Genomic DNA, 23,969 nt, shown 5'->3' on the forward strand with positions numbered 1-23,969 from the left:
AATGTAAAACTCGTTAATCTATATGAAAGTTTACTTTTATGTATATTCTATTCATTACTTTACTTAATTTACATAGCATGTCTATAGCTTAATCAATTCATATACTTTTGTATATATTATATTCATTACTTTATTTAATTTACATAGTAATATGTCTATTGCTTAATCAATCTAGTTATAGTTATGTCATCTTCTAATTTTTGGGAGTTGAACCCTTAGCTTGGAGATGTGCTACGTTTAGCATTAAACATATGGAAGTTTGTGATGAAGAATTTCACCACTTTTGTGCTATGTTTAGCATAAACAAATAAAAAACATATATTAAATATTTCACACTAACTAAAAAAATTAATTAGAAAACTAAAACTACTTTGCTTTTGTGTTACATTATTTTTCCCTAATCATTCCCTTTCATTAAAATCAAGTAAAGAAAAAATTAAAAGAGAAGCTACATTATTCCCCAACTATTTCCTTTTATTCGCCTCCCATCTCTTTTATATATAATTAATTTTAATTTAAAGTGAAAAACTAACTGGATGCAAATAAAAGAGAATGGTTGGGAAATAATGTAGCTTCTCTTTTAGATTTTTCCTTAGTTGATTTTAATGGAACCGAATGATTAAGGAAATAATGTAACAAAAAAGCAAAGTAGTTTTAGTTTTTTTTTTTTTTAATTTTTTAGTTAGTGTGCAATATTTGACATATGTTTTTATTTGTTTAAATTAGAATTAGAATTAGAATTGTATCAATCTACATATATTACTGATGTTGATGATAATTAACATTTACTAGCGTTTAAAATTGATTTACTAATTGTTGTGGCCAGCAACAACCCCCCCCCTTATTCAGCCTAATATCAGTCATGATGATAGATTGAATTGGGGACCCTTAGTTAATCTTTAAAAAACAAAAGATTTCTTTTTGAAATTACAAGCATAAAACGTAGAAAAAGGTCCTTAGACGATTTAAGCCTAAAACCTATGTTCATAAAAGCAAATCTCTAAGAGTGCATCTCTAAAAAGATAAAAACACCTTCGCTCCTCTCTAGAAAACGACAATATGCGCATCGCCTCGGCTCTGGTAAACAACATCACATCGCAATGCACTAGCCTCCATAAAGAAAAACTTATAAACCCGCCGATCTGCGATGTTGCGATCGCACGATCGCATATCGCAGAAACCAGGCAAGGTACGTTGGCGAACATTGAATTGTTGCGATCTGCGATATGCCGATCTGCGATGTTGCGATCACTGCCGTTTGCGATCGCGCGATATGAAAAGATGCGTTGGCAAATCATAAAAGCACCTTGATACGACTCTTTCGGGCACGCCACCCAAAGAAAATCCACTTACCATAAACTGACTTGGGAATTATGCGCATTCAATGTTAGTAATGAATTGGTTGTCAGTTATTAAGTGGCATAAAGACGCGTGCCTTAATGCGGATTTTGCTTCACGTAAGGTGGCGTATCTAATCTATCTCTTGCATTTAACGCCTTCCCATCACCTTTCTGATCGATCTTTCCATTCCGCTCTTAACTTGCAGGAGCAAAGCTCGAAGGCAAAACCAAATAGAAACGCTAAGCGAGATGGGAAAAAAGAACAAAGCTCAGAGCTCAGAGACAAGGGAAAAAACCAAAGAGATGGCGCCCCTCTACACAGACACTGCATGCAATAAGGATGCGGGTATCTCGACTTGGGAAGGCATGTATAGGATATTGGAGGAAGAGAATCCGAGAATAATCAAAGCAACTCCGGCTGTCGCAGATGCATCGCGTTCATCAGAAGCATCTCTGGAAGACCTGGCATGTTCTTTCCTCCATAGAATTGCAGCGAGGACAAAGATCCTGCCATACACAGATATGATCAAATGGATACTAGATGATGCGGAGTTGCACCAGAGACAGTTCAGAGCCCAAGGACATGGGATCGTGGCAGCGTTTGCAGCTCAAGACCTAAGGCTCATGTATCATTTACCTGAGCCGCAGACGACCTACAGTGCAGAGTTCGTTACAAAGTTCGTAGCAGAGAATCCCGACCTATCAGATACTACTAAGGAGTGGTCGAAAAGAGATGAACCGTTGAAGAAGGATAAGAACGGTATGTATAGCACTGGTTCTCTTACTTCTCCATATTGTTTCGCTGCGGCTATGCTATGTAGAATATTCGGTAAGCCAGATATCAATAAATTTCCAACCGACTGGTTGCCCCTAATTGACGCTGCAACTAACTCTGAGTTAGTAGATTGGGCCAAAATCCTTTCTGACACTCTGTATAAGGCGATCCTCCACTACCGTTCTAAAAGATCCCACTCCCAAAGAGTCTATCCGCCTTTTTATTTGTCTGCCTATATAATGGATTCTATCTGTCTTGTATCCAAGTTCCCTACCATGGGTTGGCAATGGACTACCCAGGACCCATTGCCCATTCATGTCTATCATAAAATTCTGTGGGATTCCCAGTTTGCCCCCCATTTTTATCAGATTTGCCATGGTCTTATATTACCCATGCATAGGATAATATACGGTAAAGATCCCCCAAGATGCTCCCCTGAGGCACAAATTGATATCACCTCCATCGCAAGATGGTTTGGGGAAGAGTGGTTTACCTATATCCGAGTTTTCGGAAGCACAGTACCCCCGCACGTCCTACCCTTATATATCCCAGATAAATTATTGGCCCGAGAAATCGCTTATCAGACTTGTTCTGAAGGTGGTTTAACCAAAGACCTAAAAAACAAAAAGAAGGCCATTTGGCCTCCATTCCCAGTCACGTGTGGGGTCTTCTCTTTATTCGATGTAGGGCACGCTTTGGGTGAGGTGGAGAATGTGACGTGTCTCAAACTATTTAAACTCCCACCAAGGCCATTCGACCCAAATAAAGTGGCCCAGGAATTTACAACTAGCGTCAGGATAAGTGTGTTCTCTGGGCACAAAGATCTGTTTGACGATCTTTTTCAGGGAAAGAACTCGCTCGAAGAAGTTTTGCAGGAAGCACGATCGAGGCTATCCCCCGACGACTTCCGGAAATTCACCTCTTATAGAGAAAGAAGGCTGTCTAGCATTCCACTGGAAGGACTGCGAATAGCTACCAGAGAACCGACTCCGAGCGTCAGCCTCAGTGAACACTCCGGTGCCTCCAAATCTGATTCCAGTGCCGTGCAAGAAATATCTCCAGATCTTGAAGGGTCTGTCCACAAAGAAGAAAGAAACGAAGAAACAATCAAGGACACAGCTCAGACAAGTTCTATGGCTCAGCAGCAAGTTGCCGCCTCGTCATCAAGAGAAGTTCCTCCCCCCGTCACCGAAGCACCTCTTGTTACAGTAGAATTAGATAAAGAATGGGAGACCTTCAATGAACTGATTAATCTTGAAGGTCAGGTCCCGAAAACACCTGTGGACAACACACAGGTGGCGCAAGAGGTCCTCTCAACCATCGTCAGTAGCACCACAGAGATGGAGCATCTTCCTATCGCTCCATCCTCAGAACTTCTACTTAGCATAGAAGAGATCCCTCCACTAGACGTATTCTACAGCCCGCAGCACAGGGCAGTTGTAAGAAGACAAAGAAAGAAAAGAAAGCTTGCGGATGCACTAGCTCAAGATGCTGAACACCTAGATGTCTTGTGGAAAGACCCGAATAGCAATCCAACTGAAAACCTCACTAAGTTGTCTCAGATTGCAGGAGCATATGCTTCTGCGACCATCGACAAGGCCTCTGAAGTTCAGCGACTTCTAAAAGAACGCGAGAGTCAAATACAACTGCTGCAACAACAGTTGCAACAAGCCAATATAAACGCTGAAGCTTCCAAGCAGCTTAAAAAACTACAAGAAGATTTTCGCCAGATGCAGCTGAGCCACCAAAGAAATATTGAAGAAAAGGAAAAGCAACTGCAGACGGTGCAAGAAATGCACAAGGATGAACCCAAGCTGACAGAATTTATTTCAGAGTCCATCAGCTTGAACAACCAACTGTCACAGCAACAGGAGGACATGGTACGTAGAATATCACAGTGGAGGGATTTTTGTGAGCTGAGCGACAAGATCACCAGCCAAGTAGTGGAACTACGGAATGACTATGACCAGGCCAACAAAAGGGTAACAGAATATCTGGCTTGGCAAAATGACGAGGAAGGGAAAAGAGCAGGGGCACCCAAGATTAATGAAAATCACAAAGACTTGCTCTTCAACAAATGGGACGAGCAAATAACACAGGCGGAGCAGGCAGCAGAGTCAGCAGCAACACAGGCGACCATACTTATCGATTGTGTAAATGAAAATTTGCACAGAGCTAATTTGATTTCAGAATCCACCCCGGGATACTTACCAAGTGCGTTACAGCTGGAAGCAGAATGGAAGCAGAAAGCAGAGGCAAGCGGAAAGACAATTCAGGCATTGGCCAGGTTAAACTGGGAAAGTTACTGGACTTACTTAGTTAAGCCTCACAGCCAATGCATGACGGTAACGTGCATCATGAACGCGGCCGAGAAAATAGCGCCAGCTCTTATGGACGCTGTTTTCGCAGCCCAACTAAGCACGGAAGTCGGCCAACCGACTCTTCTCAAGCCCATGCTTGATAACTGCAATTTCAGGGACCAGATTAAGAAGTAATTTCAATTTAGAAAGTTGTTTTTCTTTTTGTTTTACTGAATTAGAAAAAGGACGGTCATTTGAGAGCCGTATCCTAAAATTTTGTAATAATACTATTATTAGGATTAGATAGTAGTATTTCAACCCTTCTCATTGCATTGGAGAAGGGTCCAGATATTTGTCAAAAACTTGTCCTCAGAACATGCACTTCTGCACCCTCAGAGGAGGTTTTGATGAATGGAAGGATCGTGATTTATTTATGTTTGCATTCTTATGTCTGCTACTGATGTTGCACTTCTGTACTCTTGGTAGACGTTAGAAGCAAGTAGAGGTAGATCGTTATTGTTTGAAGTCTATGGGTAAGAATTAGTCATCAATGGTACTTTTATCTCTTGATTAGTTTCTGCTTGTATTCTTAAAGCGATATACAGCTAATATTGTTTGCATGTTAATGTATGAATATATAAGTTATCATTTGGCACTTCTGTACGGTGGATTTGTCTATTTATGCTTAATATGCGAATGATTTGATTATGCGATGTGTTGTTCACAACCGCTCTGTCTAACTTCTTATGCAGAATGGTTTATCTTTATCGATTTATATTCTGATATCAGTTGAATGATCTTTATTACCAGCTGCTGTTAGAAATCTTTCTAGATCGCATGATAAAAGAAACATCCCGGGTTAATGTAAATTCTGTGTGTTGTTTTCATTTGATTATAGTAATTTAGGCTCAAGTTTGTAAGATAGATTTACAGTAGTCTTTAGAACGTTTCCTAGAAGTAACCTAACCAAAATTCCACACACACACATATACACATCCCATGCATCGGGAAGCTGGTCCCGTTATCCCCAGTCGGACCCGCTACTCCAAACGGACAAGGAGCCGCCAACCAGGTTCCGGACCGGGTGGGTATCCCCCTTGTTGTTGACCCGACTTCGGGGCCCTCAACATTTCTGGCGCTAGAAGGAGGGCCTGAGCATATTGTCTGTTGGGATATGTTTAAAACTAGAAGTCCTGGAAAAGGATGTCTACTCACAGAATTCCCATTTGGAGTTGCATCCAGGTTCCTACATCTTCCAACACTCCACCGGACGTGGTAAGACTATTATCTCAGGTAAAATTTAATGGTGAGAATAATTCTTCTGCATTTCATCACGCCTTACAGTTCATTCATAGAGTCTCTAGTGCTGATATTCAGAAAATTGACGAAGGCGTTCTGTGCAGGATTTTTACTCTCACGTTCACAGCAGAAGCTAGGAGATGGTGCAGGAACCTCCCAGCTGCATCAGTCCACAGCTGGGACCAACTCGTTAAAGCTTTCATCTTGGAATTTGATTGCTATGACTACGACCAGGTGTATGATGAAATCGACTATCTGCGAAAACAAGACGAACCCGTGAGGGATTTCAATATACGATTTCATCTTAAATGCCTACAATATGATCTTGAGGATGAGCTCACAGATGAAGAATCCTCGGATTATGATGAGGTTTCCCTACCCCCCGTACCTGACCAAACAGAATTTAGCCTAGGAGTTCTGCATGCTCTGACACCAAAAGGCGAAGGCGAAAGTACTGGAGAGGAAAGCGCCCTGACACCAGAAGACGACTTTGAAACAAAGTCAAACAGTATTTTTTCAAATCAACATATGCTGATGCCAAGGTTAGATCCATCCACTCTTTCTCTTTCGAAAGATATCGACAAAAGAAGGTATGATCTAAGGCCTGATACTTATTGTGAATCTGATGAACGAGATTTATTTAATGTTTTTAAATACATTGCTCCCGAACCACACTTTTCTCTTTACCCTGATGTTTTCAGTGACAACGTTCTTCTCCCTCATAATGTCAAGTCTATTCCATCAGAGGGTTATTCAAACAAGACGTCGCTGGATTTTCAAAGTAAAGAGACCACCATATCAAAGCCTACGACCTATATCGAACAAGAGCTACCTCATCTGCCTTGTCTAAAAACACACAATGAAAAAGAGGATCATAGGGAAAATAGTAAAGTCTTTCGAGATAATTGCTTTGATAACTGTGATAGTGTCAAATTATCACGAGTAATCCAATTAGGGTCAGATCATAAGAAACATCTCAAATCAGAAGCAATCCCATCTAACCCTCATCTCAAAGCAAAATCCCATTTGGATGATTTTACTATCCACGACGACGCTCCTATCTACGATTCATATCCAGAGGAGATCTCCATCCCTGATCGCAATCATCATTCAAATCCTGATTCACAGAACCCGACCAGTTCTTGTGAAAAGCAGAAAGTTACAGATAACTCCCAGACGTGCGACCCCACTGTATATACAGCTACCCAATCTTTTCTTTCTCACTTATGTTCTTCGTGTGCAAAATCGAATTTCTTTTTAAAACTCCAAAATTTTGATAGATTAGATTTTGGCGATTTATGTATAAAAACTTTCATTTCAAACGAGATCGCTAAAAACTCAGAATTAACAATCGACGGGTCACAAGCCACCAAAATCGAAGAACATATCTCACGGATTGGCTTGCTGTCCTTTCCATCGAAAGATCGCCCATTCACAAAAGAAATTCATCCCAACTTCTGTGATCCGATAGGTATTCAGTTGGAAGAAACCTATCACAGGAAAATAAAATCAAACAAGATTCCAACTGGATTCATGATTCCTTATCCCCTGAACAACAAGTCCTACCCATGGGGAATTCGATTCATTTTTTTTATACTTAGGCAATCTATGCGGCTAGGAATAATAATGAATCGTTGGTTCCACTGGAAATACCATTTTTCTTAGCTATTTCCTGTACATAATTAGAGTAGGAGTAGTGGTAATTTAGATAGGATATTAGCTTGCTTCAAATAAAGATAGGCAAGGTCAGTCGTATTCTCTACATGACCCTAGATAACAATTGCCTATCCAAAATAAAAGTTTGTTCTGGCTAAAACAGTATTTGACGGTTGCCAAAGAAACCTTGTCTCTGTTAAAGATTTTGGAATTTCGGCTCTTATGAACGGCTAATCCTGGGAGAGTCTGACCTTTATTATCAATAGATCTTTAACCCAGAGATGATGTTAAATTTTAAACCCGGAAAATTCTCAAAGAAAGTTATCTCAGTAAGGAATTCGTTTTTAGATCAGCACAATGAAAGGTATCAATATTAGAATAAAGATTCTCTGTAAAGAACAGCCATTATCAAAAGCAACCCTATCATTGTCGTCCAGAACTTTCTTAAGGAAAGAGAATTTGACTTCCTCCCTGCTAAAGGAAAACGCAACGTTCAGAGAAATGACCTAGAAAGATGCTATATCTCAAAGAATAAGAGGTCTCATCACGAGCCGACTTATCATGATCACAGATATTATAACTCGCTGACTTTGCCAAAACTGTCTACCAAAACAGGGCAACGACTCAAGATTGTTGCGATCAAAAGGCAAGGGGTCTCATCACGAGCCAGCTTGTTTAGCGAAAGTATAAATCCAGTGAATGACTGTGTCATAAGTTGGCCACCAAACCAAGACATTGTTCTTTAGAGAATAAAAAAGGAAACAGCATCAAGAAAGGTATATTTCTTTTGAAAAAGTTGTTAAAAAACCCAAAGCAGGATAAAGGATCATTCCTGGATAATAGGTAACCCTGTCGAGGCTATGGACGCCTGCTGGCAGCAGTGGCTCTACCTGCGACTAAAGGGCATTCTTTAAAAAGGGGTTGATACATAAGAGAACTCTTTATTTTTATGTCTGACAAGACCAAGTAGTAACTGATCTAAAACTCGGAAAACAACCTGGGAATGCAAGTAATTGAAATAAGATGGGGATAAAACAAAACATCATTGATGCTTTGAAGTATTGTTTGTTCTTATCTTTTTATAATAAAGTTCGGATTCCCTGAAATTTTTTTTTTTTTTTTTAAGAAAAGTCCGAAAACATCAATAGAAAAAGAGCAGAGATAACTGGTTCTCCCAAGTGAATCGCCAATTGTTGTGGCCAGCAACAACCCCCCCCCTTATTCAGCCTAATATCAGTCATGATGATAGATTGAATTGGGGACCCTTAGTTAATCTTTAAAAAACAAAAGATTTCTTTTTGAAATTACAAGCATAAAACATAGAAAAAGGTCCTTAGACGATTTAAGCCTAAAACCTATGTTCATAAAAGCAAATCTCTAAGAGTGCATCTCTAAAAAGATAAAAACACCTTCGCTCCTCTCTAGAAAACGAAAATATGCGCATCGCCTTGGCTCTGGTAAACAACATCACATCGCAATGCACTAGCCTCCATAAAGAAAAACTTATAAACCCGCGATCTGCGATGTTGCGATCGCACGATCGCATATCGCAGAAACCAGCAAGGTACGTTGGCGAACATTGAATTGTTGCGATCTGCGATATGCCGATCTGCGATGTTGCGATCACTGCCGTTTGCGATCGCGCGATATGAAAAGATGCGTTGGCAAATCATAAAAGCACCTTGATACGACTCTTTCGGGCACGCCACCCAAAGAAAATCCACTTACCATAAACTGACTTGGGAATTATGCGCATTCAATGTTAGTAATGAATTGGTTGTCAGTTATTAAGTGGCATAAAGACGCGTGCCTTAATGTGGATTTTGCTTCACGTAAGGTGGCGTATCTAATCTATCTCTTGCATTTAACGCCTTCCCATCACCTTTCTGATCGATCTTTCCATTCCGCTCTTAACTTGCAGGAGCAAAGCTCGAAGGCAAAACCAAATAGAAATGCTAAGCGAGATGGGAAAAAAGAACAAAGCTCAGAGCTCAGAGACAAGGGAAAAAACCAAAGAGATGGCGCCCCTCTACACAGACACTGCATGCAATAAGGATGCGGGTATCTCGACTTGGGAAGGCATGTATAGGATATTGGAGGAAGAGAATCCGAGAATAATCAAAGCAACTCCGGCTGTCGCAGATGCATCGCGTTCATCAGAAGCATCTCTGGAAGACCTGGCATGTTCTTTCCTCCATAGAATTGCAGCGAGGCCAAAGATCCTGCCATACACAGATATGATCAAATGGATACTAGATGATGCGGAGTTGCACCAGAGACAGTTCAGAGCCCAAGGACATGGGATCGTGGCAGCGTTTGCAACTCAAGACCTAAGGCTCATGTATCATTTACCTGAGCCGCAGACGACCTACAGTGCAGAGTTCGTTACAAAGTTCGTAGCAGAGAATCCCGACCTATCAGATACTACTAAGGAGTGGTCGAAAAGAGATGAACCGTTGAAGAAGGATAAGAACGGTATGTATAGCACTGGTTCTCTTACTTCTCCATATTGTTTCGCTACGGCTATGCTATGTAGAATATTCGGTAAGCCAGATATCAATAAATTTCCAACCGACTGGTTGCCCCTAATTGACGCTGCAACTAACTCTGAGTTAGTAGATTGGGCCAAAATCCCTTCTGACACTCTGTATAAGGCGATCCTCCACTACCGTTCTAAAAGATCCCACTCCCAAAGAGTCTATCCGCCTTTTTATTTGTCTGCTTATATAATGGATTCTATTTGTCTTGTATCTAAGTTCCCTACCATGGGTTGGCAATGGACTACCCAGGACCCATTGCCCATTCATGTCTATCATAAAATTCTGTGGGATTCCCAGTTTGCCCCCCATTTTTATCAGATTTGCCATGGTCTTATATTACCCATGCATAGGATAATATACGGTAAAGATCCCCCAAGATGCTCCCCTGAGGCACAAATTGATATCACCTCCATCGCAAGATGGTTTGGGGAAGAGTGGTTTACCTATATCTGAGTTTTCGGAAGCACAGTACCCCCGCACGTCCTACCCTTATATATCCCAGATAAATTATTGGCCCGAGAAATCGCTTATCAGACTTGTTCTGAAGGTGGTTAAACCAAAGACCTAAAAAACAAAAAGAAGGCCATTTGGCCTCCATTCCCAGTCACGTGTGGGGTCTTCTCTTTATTCGATGTAGGGCACGCTTTGGGTGAGGTGGAGAATGTGACGTGTCTCAAACTATTTAAACTCCCACCAAGGCCATTCGACCCAAATAAAGTGGCCCAGGAATTTACAACTAGCGTCAGGATAAGTGTGTTCTCTGGGCACAAAGATCTGTTTGACGATCTTTTTCAGGGAAAGAACTCGCTCGAAGAAGTTTTGCAGGAAGCACGATCGAGGCTATCCCCCGACGACTCCCGGAAATTCACCTCTTATAGAGAAAGAAGGCTGTCTAGCATTCCACTGGAAGGACTGCGAATAGCTACCAGAGAACCGACTCCGAGTGTCAGCCTCAGTGAACACTCCGGTGCCTCCAAATCTGATTCCAGTGCCGTGCAAGAAATATCTCCAGATCTTGAAGGGTCTGTCCACAAAGAAGAAAGAAACGAAGAAACAATCAAGGACACAGCTCAGACAAGTTCTATGGCTCAGCAGCAAGTTGTCGCCTCGTCATCAAGAGAAGTTCCTCCCCCCGTCACCAAAGCACCTCTTGTTACAGTAGAATTAGATAAAGAATGGGAGACCTTCAATGAATTGATTAATCTTGAAGGTCAGGTCCCGAAAACACCTGTGGACAACACACAGGTGGCGCAAGAGGTCCTCTCAACCATCGTCAGTAGCACCACAGAGATGGAGCATCTTCATATCGCTCCATCCTCAAAACTTCTACTTAGCATAGAAGAGATCCCTCCACTAGACGTATTCTACAGCCCACAGCACAGGGCAGTTGTAAGAAGACAAAGAAAGAAAAGAAAGCTTGTGGATGCACTAGCTCAAGATGCTGAACACCTAGATGTCTTGTGGAAAGACCCGAATAGCAATCCAACTGAAAACCTCACTAAGTTGTCTCAGATTGCAGGAGCATATGCTTCTGCGACCATCGACAAGGCCTCTGAAGTTCAGCGACTTCTAAAAGAACGCGAGAGTCAAATACAACTGCTGCAACAACAGTTGCAACAAGCCAATATAAACGCTGAAGCTTCCAAGCAGCTTAAAAAACTACAAGAAGATTTTTGCCAGATGCAGCTGAGCCACCAAAGAAATATTGAAGAAAAGGAAAAGCAACTGCAGACGGTGCAAGAAATGCACAAGGATGAACCCAAGCTGACAGAATTTATTTCAGAGTCCATCAGCTTGAACAACCAACTGTCACAGCAACAGGAGGACATGGTACGTAGAATATCACAGTGGAGGGATTTTTGTGAGCTGAGCGACAAGATCACCAGCCAAGTAGTGGAACTACGGAATGACTATGACCAGGCCAACAAAAGGGTAACAGAATATCTGGCTTGGCAAAATGACGAGGAAGGGAAAAGAGCAGGGGCACCCAAGATTAATGAAAATCACAAAGACTTGCTCTTCAACAAATGGGACGAGCAAATAACACAGGTGGAGTAGGCAGCAGAGTCAGCAGCAACACAGGTGACCATACTTATCGATTGTGTAAATGAAAATTTGCACAGAGCTAATTTGATTTCAGAATCCACCCCGGGATACTTACCAAGTGCGTTACAGCTGGAAGCAGAACGGAAGCAGAAAGCAGAGGCAAGCGGAAAGACAATTCAGGCATTGGCCAGGTTAAACTGGGAAAGTTACTGGACTTACTTAGTTAAGCCTCACAGCCAATGCATGACGGTAACGTGCATCATGAACGCGGCCGAGAAAATAGCGCCAGCTCTTATGGACGCTGTATTCGCAGCCCAACTAAGCACGGAAGTCGGCCAACCGACTCTTCTCAAGCCCATGCTTGATAACTGCAATTTCAGGGACCAGATTAAGAAGTAATTTCAATTTAGAAAGTTGTTTTTCTTTTTGTTTTACTGAATTAGAAAAAGGACGGTCATTTGAGAGCCGTATCCTAAAATTTTGTAATAATACTATTATTAGGATTAGATAGTAGTATTTCAACCCTTCTCATTGCATTGGAGAAGGGTCCAGATATTTGTCAAAAACTTGTCCTCAGAACATGCACTTCTGCACCCTCAGAGGAGGTTTTGATGAATGGAAGGATCGTGATTTATTTATGTTTTCATTCTTATGTCTGCTACTGATGTTGCACTTCTGTACTCTTGGTAGACGTTAGAAGCAAGTAGAGGTAGATCGTTATTGTTTGAAGTCTATGGGTAAGAATTAGTCATCAATGGTACTTTTATCTCTTGATTAGTTTCTTCTTGTATTCTTAAAGAGATATACAGCTGATATTGTTTGCATGTTAATGTATGAATATATAAGTTATCATTTGGCACTTCTGTATGGTGGATTTGTCTATTTATGCTTAATATGCGAATGATTTGATTATGCGATGTGTTGTTCACAACCGCTCTGTCTAACTTCTTATGCAGAATGGTTTATCTTTATCGATTTATATTCTAATATCAGTTGAATGATCTTTATTACCAGCTGCTGTTAGAAATCTTTCTAGATCGCATGATAAAAGAAACATCCCGGGTTAATGTAAATTCTGTGTGTTGTTTTCATTTGATTATAGTAATTTAGGCTCAAGTTTGTAAGATAGATTTACAGTAGTCTTTAGAACATTTCCTAGAAGTAACCTAACCAAAATTCCACACACACACATATACACATCCCATGCATCGGGAAGCTGGTCCCGTTATCCCCAGTCGGACCCGCTACTCCAAACAGACAAGGAGCCGCCAACCAGGTTCCGGACCGGGTGGGTATCCCCCTTGTTGTTGACCCGACTTCGGGGCCCTCAACACTATATATATATATATATATATATATATATATATATATATATATATATATATATATATATATATATCAAATTTAATGTGGAATTTTATTCCAATTTTTTTTGTTTTCAATTTTTTATCTAAATTTAAGGTTATCGAACTTGAATTCAAAATCAAACAAGGTGACATAGGATGCAACAAACACACATTAGGTTTAGAAGAGCTTGGGTCTATTCCTCCTCCTTCTGACAACAATGACTTCCAGTTCCTCAGAAGACATGGCTTTGCCTATGCTACAAAGGATAATGTTTAGGGTAGACCCTTTTCCTAAAATATTTCCACCAAAAGAACATGCTATGGACTATTTTAATATGAAACCATTCCCTATAGAAGAACTACTTATGGATCATATATATGATTTTCTTATATGCGAAGCTTTGAACTTTACCAAATGTTGTGTTGAAAGTGCGTGAATCTAATAATATTTCAACTATATATAGTTTTTAGGTCTTTTTGAAACAATAACATGTAATACTTTGCATATTTGAAACCTATTCAAGTTTTGGTGGATGATTAAGATTGTTGGATCTAGATCCAAGGAATGGATTTATGGCTCTGGTGGTTACATGAAGTCATGGGCATTCTTTCATAAAGATATTTGAAGTTTGTACCACATTCATGGATTTCAAGCATATGTAGAATGTGAAAAGAGATGTGTCTGAGTTTTAAGCAACACGTCGACTTTTTTGAGTTATGGCTCTGGTGGTTACATGAAGTCATGGGCATTCTTTCATAAAGATATTTGAAGTTTGTATCACATTCATAGATTTCAAGCATATGTAGAATGTGAAAAGAGATGTGTCTGAGTTTTAAGCAACTGGTCAACATTTTTTAGGTGTTGCAGTTGGAAATGCAAATTATATTTATTTGAAATCATTTTACTCAAATGTTGGTTTTACTTACTTCCATATTCCCCACTTCTCTTATCCACATTCCTTTGCACCTCTTGGTGCAAATTCTAATTTATATTAATAGATAGGCAATGATAGCTACAAAAACACAAAACATATTTCAAAAATTAACCCCAAAAACATTAATTAAATTATTATTATTATTAATTATAAAAAAATTAACATATAAGTTAATATAAATATATACTTAAAATAAATTTGAACTTATTTTTAGTTTTTGGATTGATGGTTGGATAGAATGATTGTTATTTCTCCACCAATGTTTAAATCTTTGCTAGTGGCATGATTAGCTATAGTGCCTTGATAAATATTGTTGTAATGACTTAGTATCTTCTAAACTCTTAAGTGAGTATATCTTGTAAGCTAGTACCAACCTCACTCACTTCTTTCCTAGAATATATATATATAACAAGAATTTGGACCATGGAGATTTATCTCCATTTTTATATAAAGATTCTTGATGTGTAAATAAGTAAATCGTTCATATGATAATTTTCTTAATTAATCAATTTAATTAAAAGGGAAGAAAGAACATAATTAATTTTGAGATAAACCTCAAAACTGGATGATAGTAAACACCCATAAACATCAATCCATCATAAGAATTAAAACACTTTATTCACAATACCTCTCACATTGCTAAAACTAAAAAAATCATAAAAACGAATTAAATTGTAGCTTTATTTTAAATTATTATTATTATTAATTATAAAAATAAGTATATATATATATATATATATATATATATATATATATATATATGAATTAACATGGAAAAAGATTCTTTCCATGGAGATTTACACCCACTATACAATATAATGGTTTATTAATACCACATGTGCAAAAAACCATAAATCACTCCAAATGACACTTGTTCATATAACATTTTTTTTAATTAATCAATTTAATTAAAAGGGAAAAAGGGACATAAGTACCTTGCAATAAACCTCAACTTCTGATTTGTGTATACTAATAAGAATATTCTAGAATTTTTCGTGGAGGTTAAATCCACACTATCTACCAAATAGTTATTGATACACCCTATTTCAAAATAGAAAAAAGTCATAAAAAATAACTACATTATAATATTATTATTATGATAAAAATATTTAATATAAAAATTTATAAACATATATACATTTAAAAAAACATGTAACAAAATTCTAAACCACTTCACCCTTATTTTACCATAGATATTCTTAAGATGAAAATATGTTTTTATTGCAATACCATGGATCAATACCAAGACTTATGGATACTAGTGCCTCAAAAACCATAATTCATTTCACACATACACACATAATCGATTTAATTAAAATAACATAATTACTTTTGAGTTTTAATTTGTGAATACTACTAAGAATATTCTCAAATTAATTTTTGACTCTCTCTCTCTCTCTCTCTCTCTCTCTCTCTCTCTCTATATATATATATATATATCTCTCTATATATATATCATATATATATAAATATATATATATATATATATATATATATATATATATATATATATATATATATATATATATATATATATATATATATATATATATACATATACCCTATTTCAAAATAGACATGTGAACTAGAAAGAATATATATATATATATATATATATATATATATATATATATATATATATATATATATATATATATATATATAATTTATTTCTAGTTCACATGTCTATTTTGAAATAAGGTTTCAAAAATTTTAATTTAAATATTAGTGATTATTAGGTGGATGGTAGGGATTCAAACTCCACATATTTTTTTAGAATATTCTTAATAGTAGTCATAGATTAACGGTTGATATTTATTTTAAAAGTAGTTATGCTATGGTTGGCCTTTTAATTAAATTGACTATTAAAACAATATCATATGACAACTATCATATGAAATGAATTATAGTTTTTTGGGCATGTGGTATTAATAAGCTATGATATTAGCCCATGGTATTATAACAAAGATAAATTAAAAATCTCCATGTTTAAGTGGAGGTGAATCTTGATATATGTTTTTCTAGTAAGTATTTTGATTTTTATCATGGATTGACGATGTTTACCAATCATTTAATTTATATAGGTGTGCTATTAACACAATATTAATAGCTAATAGATCCAATTATGACAATGATGTAAATACCTAATTTACAATTGATATCTATTCACTTGAACATGATTTTCATATGATTTAAACTAGTAATTGCACCACATGTTGCAAAGGAAATGCCGTAAGAAAGTAGCCTAGGAAAGAGTAGCATTAAACTATTACTCTTGCATTATGATAGCGAAAGTGTCACTTGTAGCATCTAGAGCAAAAATCATCGGTGTGGTTGATACTCAAAACCTATTCAACAATTTCAAACATTGTGAAAGCATGCAAAAGATTAAGAACTTTGTTTCTCTATTTTATAAGTCAAATACAAAACAAAAGGGCAAAATAAAAAAAATGAGTAAATTGAAACTAGAATGCATATGTGTTAGAAATTTATTAACGAAGTAATAAAATGAATAAGATAACACAAACACAAAAAAAATATAAAACAAGAGAGACAAACATATACGTGGTTCACCCAATTTGGGCTACATCCATGAAGAAACAATCAGGATTTCCTTTTATATTATCCAACAAAATGAAGAGATACAACCTACAAGAAATCCATTGTAATTTCCTCTTCGATCTCACACAGCCTCCTCTCTCTTTCTCGCACAGAATAATAATACACAACTGCAATACCACTGCCTCATATAAACTGGGGGTTTCCTTCTAGGGAAAAAAACTGTAAATTAACATAACTTCTACCATAAGATCCTTCACCTAATGAACACCCCATATTGACTATGAAATTACAACATTTTAGAAGACAAATTCTCATACATTTTTTTATCCCTTCCAAGGGGTGGCTCATGAAATCACCATTTCCCTCCCCTTGGACCCCCTGAGGGCGATGTTACCACCCCATTAGGAACTAGGTTCCAACATAGCTAAAACAAGACTTCTAAATCAGGAAGATAATTAGGATCCACACCCAACAATACAGGCCAACAATTTTGTAGTCTGCACCATGTCATCCTACTATTGGAATCTGAGTGTTTTGTAGGATTTCGTTTTCAATCCTCAATTGAGAGAAAAGGAAACATTACCAAATTCAATTCCTTCTAACCCAACTTACAACATATGATAGAGTTTAACAGTAAAATCCAAAGTGAATTATCCTAAATTAAATCACTCAGAATATTTCTGAAATGAATTTCAATATCTAAAATTCCATTGACATGGTTAGAGACCACTATTCCTAAAACCAAAAACATAGAATTTTTTGTAAGATAATAATTTTTTTTGATCATATAGGAGCAAATTTGATTAGATTTGAAGTTTTATAGAATGCATGTTAAAACCCCACATAAATGGGAACTTTATAGTACATGAATAAGGGATCTCAAAGCTTAGTTTTACAATTTTTTTCAAAATAAGATGAACACCCAAATCATAGACTTAAACATGAAAGTTGTGGAAGAAAATCATAATATGTCAACGCAAAAATGCTAACATTGATATATTTGGTTATTTGAATGTTATGAAAATAAATGGAAACCCAGTTCAATTTAGTTAAAATAAATGACACCAACTTCAATCAAACAAACCACATTTAATGCAATCTAGGGAAATGAAAAAATATCACTGAAGTTACCTCTCTTATTGTGAAACATATTGGGCATGAATCCTTTAAATTACTGAGGTGGGAACTATCTCTAAAAATTTATAATTCCATTTTTACCTTTTTCCTCTAAGAGACAATTTCAAAATTAAAAATGAAACAAAATCCACTACTTAAGAGATTAGGCACAAATTCCAAATAAACTTCTTTGGCTTATCAACAATACTGCTTCACAATATCATCTTTGTTCGTCTTAAACAATCCAATTTACATTCAACTTTTGTATTCATTCATCAAATATATATTTCATTGCACCAAGGACAAAACCTATGTCTTATGATGGATGTGTTGAATAGTTTCTACCCTAGTTCACTTGAAGACTTTTAGGAATCAGGATTCAAATTCATCAATTTTGATTCATACCAACCTAGATAAGCTGAGAATTGGACATCGAGTGCATCACTTTGTTCCCATCAAGTGCCAAAATTATACACATCTTGAAAATGCAATTGTATATTCAAATTGTCCATTCTCAAGTTGGCAATTAAGGTTTTGTGTATTGTAAAATGTCTTCGAATTTTGGCTATGAAAATGATATCAGATGCAGGTTTTGCGTATCGTAAAATGTCTTTAGGTTTTGGCTGTGAATATGATATCAAATGTTATGTTCTATACAAAACATGAATTTCTTTGATGAAACTCAAAACTTTTGTTTGGAAAAATTTTGCAAGTTTCTTGGTTTAATAGGTGCAAATCAAATTTTCATTTCCTTTTCGGCATTCAGGCTTGTAGGATTGTAAATGGAAAAATAGTAAATAAATGGAAAGGAAAAAATTGGAAATATTTGTCCTTTTGGAAAGATGCTAAAAGGTGAAATAAAATTTTGTACTTTCTTTTTAGTTTTGGGCCTTATAAATGGAAAAAGTTGAAATCAAATTTTGTACTTTCTTTTCAGTTTTGGGCCTTGTAAATGGGAAAACAATAAAGAGATGAAAATCATTACATGTATTTTATATGTACAACTCGCATGTAGTAGAAAATCTTCATAGACTATAGTGAAAGTAGTTTATTTTTTCATAATTAATATTTATACAAGTTCTTTGCAATTTATTTTTGGTAGAAATGTCTGTTAAAAAGGGGTATATTTTCATTATTAACACTTGAGAAGAATTTTGACAATGATTCTCGCTTCTTTTCGTTACAGGCTCAGAATCTTGTGTCAAGATATAAATTTTTTTTTCTTGCTTCATCACTCTAGTATTGTCATATTCCTCTAGGTTTGATGATTGATAGTCAATTTGTTGTCAGCCTCCACAAATAAACTTTAGTTGACTATATCTTTTTGCAGATGATATTAGTAGTTTTAAATTTCCAATCACTACATAGTCAGATTTTGGTCGGCTAGCTATGTATAAAGATGACTTATTTTTCCTCATTGGAGTCATAAAATATTCTCCAATTTGACAATGACCTTATGGTTTTGGAGGATCACTAAAATAGTCATTTAAATTGAAGTATTCCATAGCTCTAAATAGAGAAACTATGTGTGTCAAGAGAGCTTATGAAATGTATGTGTCCTCTGGAAACTGTTTTCACTTGAGCATGGACTTCGTGAGGCTTCTTGATGCCATTGAAGATGACGCTTACTATATCAGTTGCAGGTACAAGTGAAATGAAAATGATTTATCCATACAATCATTTCATACGAGTTACCAATTTCATATTGAAGAAAGCTTTAAAGATAAGTTGAAAAGGTCCTTTTGGAGACTAAGTGAGGAATCCTTTGAAGAAATCTTGAAGTAGGTAGCTAGAAACTTAAAGAGAGAAGAAAAGGACCTTATGGACAACCACAACCAGAAATTTGTTGCAAGAAAACTACTACCAATATAAAAAGCTTCAATATGATATTCCATGCACAATTTACAAGCTACAACAAATGAATTACGAATTTGGAATGGAATATTTTCTTAGGTAACAAATAATTATTGTCATACTCTATTTAACGGATTAAAAATGAAATCTTTATGTATAAACCACAAACCCCGTACCATAAACTTAATTCTGGTGTTTCATTTACTCCAAATTTGACATTTTATATTGACAAGGATTCATGTGTATCATAATTTGTAATCGTATCTCTTCTAAGATCTATTTCAGTACTTCATTTTCCCATTCCTTTTCTTCCATGAAAATCCCCCCTCGCTTGTCACTGAGGATGACTTGGATAATGTTTTACCAAGGTATGCCTCATAACCTAGTTTCTTTCATTTCAAGTATCTCTCCTCATTGCATCTTAAAGTTGCATGTTACAATGGACAATAACTTCTCATCATTTTATCCTAACTATGGCATTCTTCATGTGCAAGCCAACTATTTCAAATAAAAACATCAAAGAAACTCATCACCCCTTTAAACAGACATTTCAAAGCCTCTTAAAAATAAGCTATAAAATTAGTTAGAAAGTTATGTGAGAATAAAATTGTCTTTGAGGTCACATTATCTATTCGCATTGTGTTGTTTGCAAAAGACCTTGCCACAACTGCAAGTAGATGAAATAATCAAGGAACACTGATCTTTACCACAGAATGAAATAATCTTGTATCAAAGGAACCATATGTTCCATAAGTATACACATTAAGAAAAAAGAATTATAGAGACAAGAGACTAACATGTGCAACTTTTCCCAAGAATTCATTAAGAAGCTTCCTAGTGCAATAAGCCCTTTTTGCTTTTCCTGTTTCTCCATTTTGAGAAACACGGGTCATCTATCAACATACAAAGCTCCAATAAGATATGCCATGAGAAATTTGCAAGCTACAACAAATGAATTACGTAATTTGAAATGCCAGATTTTCTTAGGTGACAAATAATTATGGTCATACTCTATTTTGAGGAGTAGAGATCAAGCAATGCTACAGTAATTGAACTGCATTATTATTTTATTTTCTAGTCCCATTTCACAAATAGATCTCTCACCTAAAGAAAGGGTAACTAAAAAAATAAATTGGATACTAGTCATTCAATGTTCATCTCATCTAGTTACATTAAGAAAATATTACAAAAATTGAAAAGTAAGCTCCAAATATCGTGTACTTACCTTACTATCATCTGGACAAGGTTATTTTGTTGCAACTATGATTTAGCATATGCTCTTTGAAAGGATGACAAAATCATCCCTTTCAGCTCCTGAAGCTTTTGATTATTATTCCAAAATAATGATTGACAAAAACATCCCTTTCAGCAGCTGAAGTTTTTGATTGTTATTCAAAAAAGAATGATTGGCCAATATTGTACCCATAGAGGATGTGAAGTGAAAAATATAACAAATAATGTATCTTTCATGGATTCAAAGGTAGACTACATACAAAACTTCATAAGATGAACATATAAAAATCATTTCTTGACATTCTCATTACGAAGATTCTCATTCTCATTTTCATATGCATACTGTAAATTGAAGAATTTGGTGGCTCATTCCCATTTGCATATTGTAAATTGACTTATGTACCATAGGAAATGTTTTTTTTTGCTGAAGAAAGATGTGTATGGCCATTTTTTTTGTTAAAGGACATTATTACAATTATTTATTTATATTCATTGAGAATTATACAACTCCAAAAGTTTTAATGCTCATATTTGCCTCATACAAAATATAGTGTCTAGCCAAATAACTCAGCAAAATAGCTTATAATAAAAACAACATTGAAATATAGTCCCTAGCCAAATAACTCAGCAAAATATCTTATAATAAAAACAACATTGAATCTATAAGATATAATTAAAATAATACTTTGAAACTTATTTAAATAGTTCAACCAGATGACATTATATTGTTTTGAAAACATTTATTGCAGCATGTAAATAAAATACATCATATCGTCTAATAAAATTATGATAAGTAATTTTAATATTAATCTAAAAAAATCTTTTGTTAGACATTCTACAGTTTTAACAATGATTCTGCATGCGGAATGAACTCAAAGAATCATTAAACCTTATTGCCCAGGGATACGAGTTACCTCCAGCCATCGGTGATGTATTGATGCAGGCCACAGTCACCAAGCTTCTCCTTCAACACTCTAGCTTCTGTCCAAGCAAAAGAACAGAAATTCTGAAAGGCACTTCCGAGCTCTGCTATCCCAGCTAGATGGTGTAGAATTGAAGGGGGTTGAGATATGAGCTTGGAGACCAAACAGATGAACATATAGCTAAGCTTCCATCAAGCTTCTAAATGCTATGTGTTAGAAAAACCACAAATCAAGGTAGAGATGAGATCAAAGTAATGGACCACTTTAGTAGCTCCTAATTATAAATTTAGTAATTGCAGTTGATTTTCTTAACTTAAGGGAACTACTGCAGTTGGTTTCCATAAGTTAAGAAAAGCTGCAACTCCATAAATCAAGGTAGCTTTTGTGTAAAATTAATGGAGCTTAACATTCTCCCACTTGGTCCATACTTCCAAACTTAATGTCTCAAAAACCATTGACAATCTTTATTAAGTAATAGATACATGAATCATGGCGATAAGTCCTCTTATGACGAGTATTATCTTCCATGTATTACTATGCATTTATTCTTATTATAATTTATGTGGCAACAATTTCTTAATGAATAAACCTTATGTTTATTCTTGGTCCTTCTTAAATGAATTTTCTCAAATCAACTTAAAGTGCACATAAATATGAGAAAAAACATCACAATAATTAAGAATTTCATTAACATTGTCCATACAATGAAAAACTGCATAATGGAACCAAGTCCCATATTCAATACATGATCCTTGAATTTAAACGGTGGCATGCCCTTAGTCAAAGGATCAGTGATCATTAACTTAGTGCTGACGTGCTCAATGACCACTTTATTTTCTTTAACACGTTCCCTTATAGCTAAAAACTTAATGTCACTGTGTTTATTTCGACTCCCACTTTTTTAGCCATAAAACCAGCAGCTGAATTATCACAATATATTCTCAATGGCTTAGAGATAGAATCCATAATTCTAAGCCTAGAAATGAAATTCTTAAGCCATACACCATGTAAAGCAGCCTCAAACAGGATATACATAAGCATGTAGTCTTTGGTTCCTTGAAGGTACCTCATTACTTTCTTTGCAGCTCTCCAGTGGTCTAAACCTGGATCACTCTGACATCGTCCCAACATTCCTACATTAGGCTTCCGACAGCAGAAGCATATGGAATGTTCTTCATTTGTTCCCTTTCTAAGTCGTTCTTCGGGCATTGGTTCAAATTGAACCTATCACCCTTCACAATGGGAGCTATACTTGGTGAACAATCCTTCATCTGAAATCTCTCTAAAATTTTATTAATATAGGTTTCCTGGGACAGACCCAAGATGCCTCGAAATCTGTCTCTATGGATCTTAATGCCAATGACATAAGATGCCTCACCCATATCCTTCATATCAAAACTTTTAGAGAGGAATTGCCTCACCTCATGTAGCAAACCCTTATCATTGGTTGCTAGCAAAAGGTCATCCACATATAAAACAAGAAAACAAATTTTACTCCCACTAACTTTCAGGTATATACATTGATCCATAATGTTTTCTACAAAACCAAAAGAAGAAATTACACTATGGAATTTCAAATACCATTGGCGGGATGCTTGTTTTAAACCATACAATGACTTCTTGAGCTTGCAAACCAATTGCTCACCATGACTAGAGCGGAATCAATGAAGATGTGTTATTCATGAAGAAGTGTTATCAATCATTAATGAAAAAGTGTTATTAATCATCATCTTTTAGTGCCAGTGTGAACATGCATTGAATCATATGTGACATTGTTTTGTAAATTAATGCAGTAAAGACCATTAGACAAAATACCATTCCCAACATAATCAGATTTATAGAATAGACTGAAAGATTCTTCTGAAAAGTTTAAGGAATATCCAAAAGGTACAAGCCTTCAAACTGAAATCAAGTTTCTAGAAAAACTTGGAACATAAAAGGTCTTTTCTAACTCCAAAACAAAGCCACTACTTAAAGTTAAATAACATGTTCTTATAGCTTCCACATGCGAGCCCATCTTATTTCCTGATAAGATGCTTTGCTC

The sequence above is a fragment of the Pinus tabuliformis genome, chromosome 9 (assembly GCF_031772625.1).
Source record: "Pinus tabuliformis cultivar Carrire ecotype Pingquan chromosome 9, CPIR1, whole genome shotgun sequence".
In the NCBI taxonomy this organism is placed as follows: Eukaryota; Viridiplantae; Streptophyta; class Pinopsida; order Pinales; family Pinaceae; genus Pinus; species Pinus tabuliformis.